Consider the following 16,450-nt stretch of genomic DNA (forward strand, 5'->3'; position numbering starts at 1 on the left):
TAATAAATAAACTTTAACTTTAAACTTTTAAGAAAACATATTTGGCCTCAACTACTTTCTGTGGTTCCAAACATTCACCACCCTCTGGGTGAAGAAATTTCTCCTCACGTCAGTCCTAAAATGAAGGAAGCTCCTTCAATTCCTGCCCTGGTGACCACCCCCCACCCCATGGCAAGGTTGGGGAGAGCTGCGCAGATGGCACACTCATCTCGGACGCACAGGGATTGTTGAAGACACACACCGTGGCCGGAATTCTCCGACCTCACCCGCGGCTGGGGTTATCCAGCCCCGCTGCTGTGAATGGAGATTCGACTGAGCGTCTAATGAGACTCGAGAATTCCAGCCCAGATGAGGAAAGATTAAACTGATTTGATGTCGATGTTGATTTGATTTATTATTGTCACATGTATTAATGTACAGTGAAAAGTGTAGTTTCTTGCGCGCTGTACAGACAAAGCATACCGTTCATAGAGAAGGAAAGGGGAGGGTGCAGAATGTAGTGTTACAGTCATAGCTCGGGTGCAGAGAAAGATCAACTTAATGCGAGGTAGGTCCATTCAAAAGTCTGACAGCAGCAGGGAAGAAGCTGTTCTTGAGTCGGTTGGTACGTGACCTCAGACTTTTGTATCTTTTTCCCGACGGAAGAAGGTGGAAGAGAGAATGTCCGGGGTGCGTGGAGTCCTTGATTATACTGGCTGCTTTGCCGAGGCAGCGGGAAGTGTAGACAGAGTCAATGGATGGGAGGCTGGTTTGCGTGATGGGCTGGGCTACATTCACAACCCTTTGTAGTTTCTTGTAAGACCATAAAAACATAAGACATAGGAGCAGAATTAGGCCACTCGGCCCATCGAGTCTGCTCTGCCATTCAATCATGGCTGATATTTTTCTCATCCCCATTCTCCTGCCTTTTCCCCATAACCCCTGATCCCCTTATTAATCAAGAACCTATCTATCTCTGCCTTAAAGACACTCAATGACCCGGCCTCCACAGCCTTCTGCGGCAAAGAGTTCCACAGATTCACCACTCTCTGGCTGAAGAAATACTTCATCATCTCTGTTTTAAAGGATCGTTCTTTTAACCTGAGGTTGTGCCCTCTGGTTCTAGTGTGGTCTTGGGCAGAGCAGGAGCCATACCAAGCTTTGATACAACCAGAAAGAATGCTTTCTATGGTGCATCTATAAACTGGTTGGGTCTGTACTCATAGGAACATAGGAACTAGAAGCAGGAGGAGGCCATTCGGCCCTTCAGCCTGCTCCACCATTGATTATGGATCTTGGCTGATCATCAAATTCAATATCCTGATCCCCCTTCCCCCATATTCCCAGATCCCTTTAGCCCCATGAGCTAAATGGGAATATCCCTGGAGTTCAAAAGAATGAGCGGCGATATGTTTGGGACATAGACGATTCTTAGGGGCTGAATGGTCTGCTCCTGTTCCTATTTCTTCTGGTCTTATTCATCATGAGATGATGGTGATGGTGCTGTGGTATTGTACTACTAGTCCAGTGACCCAGAGAAATGCTCTGGGGACCCGGGTTCGAATCCCACCACAGGCTGATGGCGAAATGTGAATTCAATAAAAGTCTGGAATTAAATGGTGCCTGATTATTGTTAAAAAAATAAATCATATCTGGCTTGTTAGAATGTAGCAAGAGTTTTAACAACACCAGGTTAAAGTCCAACAGGTTTATTTGGTAGCAAATGCCATTCGCTTTCGGAACGCTGCTCCTTCGTGAGATGGAGTGGAAATCTGCTCTCAAACAGGGCACAGAGACACAAAATCAAGTTACAGAATACTGATTAGAATGTGAATCTCTACAGCCAACCAGGTCTTAAAGATACAGACAATGTGAGCGGAGGGAGCATTAAGCACAGGTTAAAGAGATGTGTATTGTCTCCAGACAGGACAGCCAGTGAGATTCTGCAAGTCCAGGGGGCAAGCTGTGGGGGTTACTGATAGTGTGACATAAATCCAACATCCCGGTTTAGGCCGTCCTCATGTGTGCGGAACTTGGCTATCAGTTTCTGCTCAGCGACTCTGCGCTGTCGTGTGTCGTGAAGGCCGCCTTGGAGAACGCTTACCTGAAGATCAGAGGCTGTTAGAATGTAACCAATGATAACATTGGATCTGCTGTAGTGTGACCAGTGGTAACATACTGGAAGGGTGAGCTGACCCAATAAACTATGTAACCAATGATGTGATGGTCAGCTGACTCAGTAGAAATAAGAAGCTGCTGGGGTTTGTGGGAGTTTGGAATGGCCCAGGGTGAGGCCTCGATTGTTGGAGTAACGAAGTTTCTTTATTAAACCTTTTTCTTCAATCTATAAATTGGAGTAAGTCTTCTTTTATTTTATTGCCTACAATTAAAGAGTTCCTTCTGTTGGATCAACGTAGGTCACTAATCTCCTATAGCAGGGAAATCTGCTGTCCTTACCTGGTCTGGCCAACCAGATCCACAGAGATGTGGTTCACTCTAAATCATAGAATCCCTACAGTGCAGAAAGAGGCCATTCAGCCCATCAGGTCTGCACTGACTTTCTGACAGAGCATCCTAACTAGGCACATCCCTCATATTTCTCCACTAACCCCCCCTAACCTGAACGTGTTTGGACACTAAGGGGTAATTTAGCACGGCCAATCCACCTAACCCACACATATTTGGGCTGTGGAAGGAAACTAGAGCATCCGGAGGAAACCCACGCAGACACGGGGAGAACGTGCAGACTCTGCACAGACAGTCACCCAAGGCTGGGATCGAATCCGGGTCCCTGGCGCTGTGAGGCAGCAGTGCTAACCACTGTGCCACCGTGCCACCACAAGTCGCTCAGTTCAAGGGCAGTTCAAGATGGGCAGTAAATGCTGGTCCATGTCCAATTAATATAATATAGATAGGTTATGTAAGTGGGCAAAATTTTAGCAGATTGAGTATCATATTATTTAAATGGAGAGAGATTGCAGAATGCTGTAGTGCAGAAGGATCTGGGTATCCTTGCACATGAATCACAAAAAGGTATCTTGCAGGGACAGCAGGCGAGGAAGGTAAGTTGGTCTTTATTTCAAGAAAGATGGAGTATAGGAGTAGTCATAGAACCCCTACAGTGCAGAAAGAGGCCATTCAGTCCATCAGGTCTGCATCAATTTTTGACAGAGCATCTTACCCAGGCCCACCTCCTTCGCCCCACAACCCCACACATTTACTCCGCGAATCCACCTAACCTGTACATCTTTGGATATTAAGGGGCAATTTAGCATGGCCAATCCCCCTAACCCACACATCTTTGGACACTAAGGGGCAATTTAGCATGGCCAATCCAACTAACCTACACATCTTTGGACACTAAAGGACAATTTAGCATGGCCAATCCACCTAACCTGTACATCTTTGGATATTAAGGGGCAATTTAGCATGGCCAATCCCCCTAATACACACATCTTTGGACACTAAGGGGCAATTTACCATGGCCAATCCACCTAACCTACACATCTTTGGACACTAAAGGGCAATTTAGCATGGCCAATCCACCTAACCTGCACATCTTTGGACAGTAAGGGGCAATTTAGCATGGCCAATCCACCTAACCTGCACATCTTTGGACACTAAAGGGCAATTTAGCATGGCCAATCCACCTAACCTGCTCATCTTTGGACACTAAAGGACAATTTAGCATGGCCAATCCACCTAACCTGCACATCTTTGGACACTAAGGGGCAATTTAGCATGGCCAATCCACCTAACCTACACATCTTTGGACACTAAGGGGCAATTTAGCATGGCCAATCCACCTAACTCACACATTTTTGGACACTAAGGGGCAACTTAGCATGGCCAATCCACCTAACATACACATCTTTCAGACTGTGGGAGGAAACCGGAGCACCCGGAGGAAACCCACACAGACACGGGGAGAATGTGCAGACTCCACACAGACAGTGACCCAAGCCGGGAATTAAACCCGGGTGCCTGGTGCTGTGAGGCAGCAGTGTTAACCACTGTGCCACCTTGCTGCCCACGGTATCCAAAGCGACCTTGTTGCGAGGCCAAGCTCCCGAGATGCTGTGGGAGTTTCCACAAGTGCAGGTGGCTGTGATTCATTGTCCAACATTCTAAACAGCTTTGGACGAGTGGCCAGTGTGGAAAACAAAATATCACAAAAACCTCATCACAGGACCCAGGAATGGGGTGCCATCCCAGCGATGGGTCCCAGGACAGGGGGGAGAGAGAGAGGAGGGACAGGGAGAGAGGTCCCAGAGACAGATAGAGAAAGAGAGAGAGAGGAGCAGGGAGAGAGAGAGAGGGGGCGGAGCAGGGAGAGAGAGAGAAAGAGAGGAGCAGGGAGAGAGGTCCCAGAGACAGAGAGAGAAAGAAAGAGAGAGGAGTGGGGAGAGAGAGACAGGGGAGCAGGGAGAGAGAGAGGGGACAGAGAGAGAGAGAGAGGAGCAGGGAGAGAGAGAGAGGGGGGAGCAGAGAGAGAGAGAGAGAGAGGAGCAGGGAGAGAGAGAGGGGACGGGGAGAGAAGTCCCAGACAGGGTGTCAAGTGGGGCAACCCAAGGATTGATCCCAGAGACAGAGAGAGAGAGGGAGAGAGCACAGGGGAAGGAGTCACTGGGCGAAGCAGATGACTGGTGTATGGACCACTGGTACATGGTGAAGAGAACAAAGTTGGAGACAGTAAAAGGGCTGCAGCTGACAGGCTCCGATAGTGAGATCCGGAAGGCTCCCTGGAATGTGAAAAGGCAGCGGAAGATCAGTGATTCTGTCCTACGGGCCGCTGGGACAAAGAGAAAGCCTTTGGATCACCGGATGGGGCTCAAAAGCTTAAGTTATGCCCGTGAGTTGGAGAGCAGACTGGCGAGACAAGATTGAAGTGTTCGGAGGCGAGTAATTGTCAAGGCAGCCGGATTGAGAACAGCTTCGAGAGTGAAAATCCCTGCTGCATCTTACACTGGATCCTGACGTCAGGGTGGGATTTGCTGAAAATCCATGGCATCCGGCTTGGTCACAATTGCCATTCGTGGTGCAGTGTGGTGCGTTCAACAACAGTTTGCCTGTAAATTCACGCGTGCCTTATGTTGATTCCAAAAAGTTAGCGTATCAGATAACTATTGTCAGTGGTTACGCTTTTCTGACTTTGTATGAAAACGTTTATTTTGTTTGTCCAGGAACCGTGGAATCTTCTAGATTTATCCACTTAACAAGTACCGGAGTTCTCAAACCTCATCTACTTTCAGCCTAAAGGTTACCTGGTTTCTAACCGGGTGACGCCAAAACTTTGGGGATCTGGAGCAGGATTATAACACTCAGTTATAAATGACCAAGCGACACTGAGACAGAGGAGCAGGGAGAGAGGTCCCAGAGACAGAGAGAGAGAGGGGAGAGAGAGGGTTTCCTCCCACAGTCTGAAAGATGTGCGGGTTAGGTGCATTGGCCGTGCTAAGTTGTCCCTTAGTGTCTTCTCTCAGGGAGCTAACAAAGCGAAGATATCTTCACCAAGGGCCAATGATCCAGGGGCAAGAGGGGAGAAGTTTAATGAGAAGGAAATGCTTTCAATTGGATAAAGGCAGGTGAAAGGGATAGAATCTTGCAGCAATGAAGGAAGCCATTCGGCCCATCGCTCCTATGCCAGTTCTTTGAGAGAGCTCCACTCCCCTGCTCTATCTGGTAGCCCTGAATGTTTTGGCTTCTTTTTCAAGCACTTGTCCAGTTCCCTTCTGGCTATTAGTTAGTGTTGAATCTGCTTCCAGCACCCTCTCAGGCAGCACCTTCCTGAATGTAAAGATATTTCTCCTCATCCTGCCTCTGCACCCCCTCGTTTCTGAGCCGCTGGACACCGCATTTATTCAACCAAAACGCTTCGTACGCCACGATTAAATCTCCCCCTAGCCTCCCCCACTCTAGAACCCCAGCATCTCGAGTGAGTCCGCATCACTGACAGATTGCGTGAGGATGAATCCAGATCGTTTCTCTGCTTGCTTCCCCTCAATGCTGAGACATTGACACGCTCAGGGGGGTGCAGGCCAGCATGAAGCTACTTTAGGAAGGTTTTGTGGGCAGTCACTTCCCTTCTCTCCACACTTGAATCACGCACCATACATACCAGATGCTGCAAGGATGGTGGGTGAGGAGGGATGTGAGGGGGGAGGAATGGGGGAGAGGGGGGGGGGGGGAGGGCGGGGAGGGGGGGGGAGTGGGGGGATGTGGGGTGGGGTGAGGGGGAATGTGTGTGTGTGTGTGAGAGTCCGTGTGTGCACGCGTGTGTGTGTGTGAGTGAGTGAGTGAGTGAGTGAGTGTGTGTGAGTGTGCGTGTGTGTTAGTGTGGGTGTGTGTGAGTGTGGGTGTGTGTGAGTGTGGGTGTGTGTGAGTGTGTGTGTGTGCGTGTGTGTGTGTGTGAGTGTATGAGTGTGTGTGTGTTAGTGTGGGTGTGTGTGAGTGTGGGTGTGTGTGAGTGTGTGTGTGTGGGTGTGTGTGAGTGTGTGTGTGTGTGTATGAGTGTGTGTGTGTAGTGTGAGTGTGTGTGTGTGTGAGTGTGGGTGTGTGTGAGTGTGTGAGTGTGTGTGTGTGAGTGTGTGTGTGCGTGTGGGGTGTGTGAGTGTGTGAGTGTGTGTGTGTGAGTGTGTGTGTGCGTGTGTGTGTGTGAGTGTGTGAGTGTGTGTGTGTGAGTGTGTGTGTGCGTGTGTGTGTGCGTGTGTGTTAGTGTGAGTGTGTGTGTGTGAGTGTATGAGTGTGTGTGTGTTAGTGTGAGTGTGTGTGTGTGTGGTGTGTGTGTGAGTGTGTGTGTGTGAGTGTGTGTGTGTGTGTGTGTGTGTGTGTGTGAGTGTGTGTGTGCGGTGTGTGTAGTGTGAGTGTGTGTGTGTGTGTGTGTGGTGTGTGTGAGTGTGTGAGTGTGTGTGTGTGAGTGTGTGTGTGCGTGTGTGGTGTGTGTGTGTGTGTGTGTGTGTGTGTGTGTGTGTGGTGCGTGTGTGTGTGTGTGAGTGTGTGTGTGTGTGTGTGTGTGAGTGTGTGTGTGCGTGTGTGTGTGCGTGTGTGTTAGTGTGAGTGTGTGTGTGAGTGTATGAGAGTGTGTGTGTGTTAGTGTGAGTGTGTGTGTGTGTGTGTGTGTTAGTGTGAGTGTGTGTGTGTGGAGTGTGTGTTGTGTTAGTGTGAGTGTGTGTGTGTGAGTGTGTGTGTGCGTGTGTGTTAGTGTGTGTGTGTGTGTGTGTGAGTGTGGGTGTGTGTGAGTGTGTGTGTGTTAGTGTGAGTGTGTGTGTGTGAGTGTGTGTGTGCGTGTGTGTTATGTGAGTGTGTGTGTGTGTGAGTGTGGGTGTGTGTGAGTGTGTGAGTGTGTGTGAGTGTGTGTTTGTGTGTGTGTGTGTTTGAGAGACAAGTTATCGATTACAAGCACCTTCTGAGTCGTGAGGCTGAAGGGCGATAGGTGTGTGGGGCGTGTGGGGGATGTGGCGGGTGTGGGGGGTGTGGAGGGTGAAGGGGGGTGAGGGTGGTGTGGGGGTTTGGGGGGTGTTTGGGGTCTGTGGGTGTGTGTGGGGGGCGAGGAGGGGTGGGGGGGAGTGAGGGGGGGTGTGTGGAGGTGGGAGGGGTGGGGGTTGTGGGGCCGGTGTGGGGGGGTGTGGCGGGTGTGGGAGTTGTGGGGAGGGTGGGGGAGTGTGGGGGAGTGTGGGGGTTGTAGGGGGGGTGTGGGGGAGTGTGGGGGTGGGCGGATTGTGGGGGGTTGTGGGGGCAGTGTGGGAGGTGTGAGGGTGTGTGCAGGAATGTCGGGTGGTGTGGGGGGTGTGGGGGGTTTGTGGGGGTGTGTGGGCAGTGTGTGGGGGGTGGGGGAATGTCAGGTGGTGCGGGTGGGTGTGGGGGGGTGTGTGGGAATTGTGGTACATTTAATCTAATCCACTAGGCAGAAAATCCGCAAAGTCGGATGAAACTCTGGTTTTTAAGACCGCTGGCCTGAATTTCACCGTCCTGCCCCACCGCAGGAATCAGAGTGGGCGAGGGGGGAGGGGGGTGTGGGGGGCGGGGGGGGGGGGGGGGGGGGGGGGCGAGGGGGGGGGCAGGAGGGGGGGTGGCGGGCAATCGGAAGCCCGTTGACCTCGGGCGGGATGTTACGGTTTCGGGACGAGCGGGGCTGGTAAATCCAGGCCCAGCGCTGTCTCACATCGACTTTAACAGTGAGTGAAGCTGGGTGGGGTGAGAAATCAGCCAGGTTCCCATCCTGTCCCCTGCCAATTGGGTACTTGGGTTTATAATTCCCCCCCCAAGGCCTCTCACTGAGAGACAGCTCAAAGCCGGAGCGTTTGTTAATCTAAGCCACGTGTTATCCAGTCAGAACAGATGGGTAACCTGTCCGAGAATTCACACCTGTCCCTGTGGGGGATCTTTCATCCCCATCGCTCCTTTGTGTGGGGCGGGGGATGGAAAGACTTGCATTTAAATAGCACCTTTCACCATCTCAGGGCGACCGAGAGCGCTTCACGGAGTATTTTTTGTAGCGTAGTCACCATTGTAATGCGGAAACAGAGCAGCCAGTTTTGTGCATAGCAGATCCCACAAAGCCATAAAAGACCATGGGGTGGGATTTTATTGACCCGCTCGTCCGTCCAAGGTCAACACGCTTTTCCACTGTCTGCCCCTCACCCGCTCCGATTCCCGTGATGGGCGGGATGGCAAAATTCCAGCCCAGATATTATAGCAGAAGGAGGCCATTCGGCCCATCGAGTCTGCATCGACCACAATCCCACCCAGGCCCCATCCCCACAACCCCCATGCATTTACCCTAGCCAGTCCCCCTGACACTAAGGGGCAATTTAGCACGGCCAATCCACACATCTTTGGAGTGTGGGAGGAAACCGGAGCACCCGGAGGAAACCCACGCCGACACGGGGAGAACGTGCAGACTCACACAGACAGTGACCCAAACCAGGAATCGAACCCAGGCCCCTGGCGCTGTGAGGCAGCAGTGCCAACCACTGTGCCACCCTGCCACCCATATGCTGCTTTTGTCAGATTGATTGAGGGGTTTATATTGGATGGGGAGGACGCCCCTCCCCTCCCCCAACCCCCCCGACTTCTTCGAAAGCACGTCAGGGAACCTTTTATCTCCACCTGACAGACCAGCTGTCTCATCCAAGGGGTGGCGCCTCTGACAGTACAGCACTCCCTCAGCACTCACAGTACAGGGGCTGTGTTTCCTGATGTGAGGCATGATGGGCCAAGTGGCCTCCTTCGGGTGCTCCACCGTTCTATAATTCTATGATATACGATGGACCGAATGGTCTCCTGTCTGCTCCCCTTTTGGGTCCCGGCGTCCATGGTGGCGGGGGGGGGGGGGGGGGGGGGGGGTGATAAGCCCCTGCCATACCGCGTGCGGGGCAGGCTTGTGGGAATGGCTGACCTTGTCCTTGTGTGTCTGTGTGATTCTCTGAGTGACAATAGCTTGATTGCTCTTACAGAGAGCATCATGGATTTGACGGGCTGAATGCCGCCTTCTGCTCTCAAACTATTCAATGATTCTGTGATAGTTCTTGCTGACTCATCCCCCCCCCCCCCACACACACACACACACACTCACACACACACACAGCCACTCACAGACACACACACACACTCACACACACCCACACAGACTCTCACACTCACACACACACACACAGCCACTCACAGACACACACACACACTCACACACACACTCACACACACACAGACTCTCACACACACACACACACACTCACACAGCCACTCACAGACACACACACAGACACACACACTCACACATACACTCACACACACACAGCCACTCACAGACACACACACACTCACTCACAAATACACTCACACTCACTCATACACTCACACAGACACACTCGCAGTCACACACTCACACACATACACTCACTCACTCACACACAGACACACTCGCAGTCACACACTCACACACTCACACTCATACACTCACTCACACAGACACAAACGCACTCACACAGACACACACTCAGACACACACACAGACACATACACACACACACACTCACACGCACACACACACAAACACACAGAGACACATACACACACACATACACACACACTCACACACACACACACGCACTCACACACACACACTCACACACACACTCACACACACATACACACACACACTCACACTCACACACACACACACTCACACACATACACTCACACACACGCACACACTCACACGCACTTACAGACACACACACACACACAGACACCCACACACAGACATACATATACACAAACACACACAGACACATACAGACACACACACACGTCCACAAATACACTCGCACAGACACACACAGACACAAACACTCACACACACACTCACACACACACTCACACACACTCTCACACAGACGGACACTCACACTCACACACACAGACACAATAATGTAGAAATCTTGTCTTGTTTCAGAGTTCAGACAGTCTCTGTGGTGAGGTTCGAGCAGTCAGCGAATTTCCAGTTTGCTCTCGATGGGGTTAATGGTTGAAACTGTGGAGTTTTTATTGTGGCTGGCCGTTGCCTCGGCAACATGTACACATTTTGGATGGCGGTGTGCTAACACTGGGACGTTGTCAATGCAACAGCCTTCAGTGAGGGGTGGGGCAGTAACTGAGCTGCCGTGGGATACCGTAATGTTTCATTGATAAAAAGCTGAGGCTGCTTGGGCGTCTTGTTCGGAAAGGCGCCATTCCCATTGCCGCCTTGTAAGAAATGGGAACATAAACTTTTACCGTCTGATTCCTTTCCCCAAAGGATTCCCCTCCCCCTCGCTCCCCCACACCCACCCCCCCCCCAATCCCCCCTCCCCCAACACGTAATGACATAGGGCAGTACTCTGGAACCAGTCTAATAGAAACATAGAAACTAGAAGCAGGAGGAGGCCATTCAGCCCTTCGAACTGCTCCGCCATTCACTATGATCATGGCTGATCATCGAATTCAATATCCTGATTCCCCCCTTCCACCCCATATCCCTCGATCCCTTTTGCCCCAAGAGCGATATCTAATTTCTTCTTGAAATCACACAATGTTTTGGCCTCAACAACACTCTGTGGGAGTGAATTCCACACAAGAATGATCCCTGGAATGAAGAGCTTGTTGTATGAGGAACGGTTGAGGACTCTGGGTCTGTACTCGTTGGAGTTTAGAAGGATGAGGGGGAACCTTATTGAAACTTACAGGATACTGCGAGGCCTGGATAGAGTGGACGTGGAGAGGATGTTTCCACTAGTAGGAAAAACTAGAACCAGAGGGCACAACCTCAGGCTAAACGGTTGATCCTTTAAAACAGAGATGAGGAGGAATTTCTTCAGCCAGAGAGTGGTGAATCTGTGGAACTCTTTGCCACAGAAGGCTGTGGAGGCCAGGTCATTGAGTATCCTTAAGGCAGAGATAGATAGGTTCTTCATTAATAAGGGGGTCAAGGGTTATGGGGAGAAGACCAGAGAATGGGGATGAGAAAAGTATCAGCCATGATTGAATGGCCGAAAAGACTCGATGGGCCGAGTGGCCTAATTCTGTTCCTATGTCTTATGATCTTACATTGGGTGGATTGGCCGTGCTAAAATTGCTGCTTAGTGTCAGGGAGACGAGCTAGGGTAAATGCATGGGGTTATGGGGATAGGGCCTGTGTGGGATTGTGGTCAGTGTAGATTCGATGGGCCGGATGGCCTCCTTCTGCACTGTAGGATTCTATGATTCTATGACATTCACCACCCTCTGGGTGAAGAAATTTCTCCTCACCTCAGTTCTAAAAGGTTTACCCCTTATCCTCAAACTATGACCCCTAGTTCTGGACTCCCCCACCATCGGGAACATTCTTACTGAATCTACCCTGTCTAACCCTGTTAGAATTTTATAAGTTTCTATGAGATCCCCTCTCATTCTTCTAAACACTAATGAATACATTCCTAACCGACTTAGTCTCTCCTCATATGACAGACCATCTTTTGCCAATATCCTCATAAGCCTTGATATCTTTCTTATCTAGAAACTATCTAAAGTACAGCATAAATCATTAGACGGACGCCTGAATGAAGACTTACTGCTTATCAGGGTAGGATATGAATTGGGTTGGGTACTTGGTAGTGGATTGACTTTCCGATTATGCCTCCTTCCCCCCACTCAAAAATCAGAAACCCCTCATCTATTAAAAAGAGATAGGGAACCTGGTGAGCTGGTGCGATGACAATAATCTCTCCCTCAATGTCAACAAAACGAAGGAGATAGTCATTGACTTCAGGAAGTGTAGTGGAGGACATGCCCCTGTCTACGTCAATGGGGATGAAGTGGAAATGGTCGAGAGCTTCAGGTATCTAGGTGTCTAGATCACCAACAACCTGTCCTGGTCCCTCCACGCCGGCGCTATAGTTAAGAAAGCCCACCAACACCGCTACTTTCTCAGGAGGCTAAGGAAATTTGGCATGTCAGCTCCAACTCTTACCAATTTTTATAGATGCGCCATAGAAAGCATCCTTTCTGGTTGTATCACAGCTTGGTCTGGGTTCCTGCTCTGCCCAAGACCGCAAGAAACTACAAAGGGTTGTGAACGTAGCCCAATCCATCACGCAAACCAGCCTCCCATCCATTGACTCTGTTTACACTTCCAATTGCCTCAGAAAAGCAGCCAGCATAATCAAGGACCCCACGCACCCCGGACATTCTCTCTTCCACCTTCTTCCATCAGGAAAAAGATACAAAAGTCTGAGGTCATGTACCAACCAGAAAGGATATTTTCTATGGTGCAGTTGGAAAGGTTGGTGAGAGTCGTAGCGGACATGCCGAATTTCCTTAGCCTCCTGAGAAAGTAGCGGCGTTGGTGGGCTTTCTTAACTATAGCACTGGGAATAGGTGGCTTAATCGGAGCTAATTTCCAATGGGTCAACACATCCATTGAACAGATTAATTTCACATCCCTGTGTTAATGAGATTTTTTAAACCTGGTAAATCGGAACCTCATTTGGCTACGTGACATTTTATCTACCATACAGGAAGTGAGTTTGCGTCATATTCTTGTATGATTTGGCTGATATTCTCTGTGGTTTTGTTGGATGTTATCTCAGTATTAACACAGGTCTGTGCGTTTGGCCACTAGAACTGTACTCGTCTCACACACTCACACACTCACACGCACACACTCACATACTCACACCCACTCACACACTCACACGCACACACTCACACACTCACACACACTCCCACACTTACACACACTCACACACTCACATGCACACACACACTCACACACTCACACACACTCCCACACTCACACACACTCACACACTCACATGCACACACACACACACACTCACACGCACACACTCACATGCACACACACACTCACACACTCACACACACTCCCACACTCACACACACTCACACACTCACATGCACACACACACTCACACACTCACACACACTCCCACACTCACACACACTCACACACTCACATGCACACACACACACACACTCACACGCACACACTCACATGCACACACTCACACACTCACACACACTCACACACTCACATGCACACACACACACTCACACACACACATACATACACATACACATATGTACACACACTCATACACTCACACACACACTCACACACACACACACGCTCACATACACATATGTACACACACTCATACACATACATACACACACACATACGCGCACATGCATGCACACACACGCACACACATGTGCACACACACATGTGCACATGCATGCACAAACATGCACACACATGAGCACACACACAGGCACACACGCACGCATACACGTCCACACACACATGCACTCATACACACACACACACACGTGCACACACACATGCACTCATACACACACACACACACACACGTGTGGACCTGCACATACAATGTTCAAACACTATGAGTGGGATTTTCCAGCCGCGCTTGCCCCAAGACTGGAAAATCCCACCTGAGGTCAACGGACCTTCACATGGTCCGTGCCCCGCCCGCTACGATTCCCGTGGCGCCTGGGCGGGAAAGTTCTGCCCTAAATCAGCAAATCACAAACTACAAGAAGAAGATGGCTCCCCCAAATCCTATTCTATTCTGGGGGAGGCGATGGCCTAGTGGTATTATCGCTAGGTTATCAATCCAGAAACTGAGCTAATGCTCTGGGGACCCGGGTTCGAATCCCGCCACGGCAGATGGTGAAATTTGAATTCAATAAAAATATCTGGAATTAAGAGTCTAATGAATGGATTGTCGGAAAAACTCATTTGGTTCACTGATGCCCCTTTAGGGAAGGAAATCTGCCGTCCTTACCCGGTCTGGCCTACGTGTGACTCCAAAGCCACAGCAATGTGGTTGACTCTTCAGTGTTTGTGCACAATGTGTCTTCCTGCACCGGCCACATCAAACACTTCATAGAATCCTTACAGTGCAAAAGAGGCCATTCAGCCCATCGAGTCTGCCCCAACTCTCTGACAAGTATTACCCAGGCACTCTCTCCCACTCTATCCTGTAAACCCACACATTTACCAAGCAAATCCCCCTAACCTATAGATCTTGGGACACTAAGGGGAAAGATAGCACAGTGGTTGGTACTGCTGCCTCATAGCACCAGGGACCCGGGTTTGATTTCAGCCTTGTGTCACTTTCTGTCTGCAGTTTGCACGTTCTCCCCGTGTCTGCATGGGTTTCCTCCGGGTGCTCCGGTTTCCTCCCACATTCCAAAGATGTGCGGGTTAGGTGGACTGGCCATGGTAAATTGCCCTTTATGGTCCAAAGGTGTGCAGGTTAGGTGAATTGGCCATGCTAAATTGCTCCTTAGTGTCCAAAGATGTGCAGGTTAGGTGGATTGGCCATGCTAAATTGTCCCTTAGAGTCCCAAGATATGCAGGTTAGGTGGATTGGCCGTGCTAAATTGTCTCTTTGTGTCCCACGATGTGTAGGTTAGGTGGATTGGCTATGCTAAATTGTCCCTTAGAGTCCCAAGATATGCAGGTTAGGTGGATTGGCCATGATAAATTGCTCCTTAGAGTCCCAGGATGTGCAGGTTAGGTGGATTGGCCATGCTAAATTGTCCCTTAGAGTCCCAAGATATGCAGGTTAGGTGGATTGGCCATGATAAATTGCTCCTTAGAGTCCCAGGATGTTCAGGTTAGGTGGATTGGCCATGCTAAATTGTCCCTTAGAGTCCCAAGATATGCAGGTTAGGTGGATTGGCTATGCTAAATTGCCCTTTCGAGTCCTAAGATGTGCAGGTTAGTTGGATTGGCCATGCTAAATTGCCCCTTAGAATCCCAAGATGTGCAGGTTAAGTGGATTGGCCATGCTAAATTATCCCTTAGTGTCCCAAAATGTGCAGGTTAGGTGGATTGGCCATGCTAATTTGATCCTTAGTGTTGCAAAATGTGTAGGTTAGGGAGATTAGTGGGGCAAGTATGTGGGGTTTCGGTGAAGGGGCCTGGGTAAGATGCTCTGTCGAAGAGTCGGTGCAGATGGTGGGCCGAATGGCCTCCTTCTGCACTGTAGGGATTGTATGATTCTATGAAGCCACCTAGGGACGATGAGGATAGGATCACCATTGATCGTGATGCCCTTCCTGGCCAAACAGCCCTGAAAGGCACGGGCAAGAAGGACGGATGCTTGTTTTGTGGAATTGAGTTTAGGGCCTTGGATCATTTGTCAACGCGAGGGATGTTGGGCAAACTACAAATGAAGGAATGTGCACTCACTGTGTGAATGATGCTTCTCTGCCCTTATGTAAATTATATGAGAAATAATTACATCATGGGTCAAATTAGGCAGCATTTCCACACACTGACAGGAGCTTACAACCCTTTGGAAACTAAGGGAGGACTTTTTTCTTTGCCAGAAGTGGACTAATTTAATCTCAGGCCTCAGACACAGACAGGGCGTGAAGTAGATTTATTTTCCCGAAAAATAAACTTCATTCCCGAAATTTGTACCAGGACATTGACACTTTTCAACTTTAAAAAATGACAGAAAGCACCATAAAATTCAACTCGTCCCCACACGGAGTACCTGCCACTCTGAGTTACCTCGGTCCAATTTATCCTCTGGCTAATGGGAATGGAGGCGGAGGGGTAGACTGGAACAATGGGTCTCAGGGTAGACCATTTAGGACTGACAAGAGGAAGAAAGGTCTTCATTCAGAGGGTGGTGAACCTGTGGAAGTCTCCACCACAGATGGCTGGGGAGGCCAGGTCACTGAACGTGCTTAAGAAGGGAATAGGTAGATTTAACCAGAGGCAAATAGAATCCCTATAGTGCAGAAAGAGGCCATCCGGCCCACTGAGTCTGCACTGACTCTCTGACAGAGCATCGCACTCAGGCCCTTCCTCCCTCCACCTTACCCCATAACCCCGCACATTTCCCATGGTCAATCTACCTAACCTGCACATCTTTGGCCACCAAGGAGCAATTTA

This window comes from Mustelus asterias, unplaced genomic scaffold (genome assembly GCF_964213995.1).
Source record: "Mustelus asterias unplaced genomic scaffold, sMusAst1.hap1.1 HAP1_SCAFFOLD_505, whole genome shotgun sequence".
In the NCBI taxonomy this organism is placed as follows: Eukaryota; Metazoa; Chordata; class Chondrichthyes; order Carcharhiniformes; family Triakidae; genus Mustelus; species Mustelus asterias.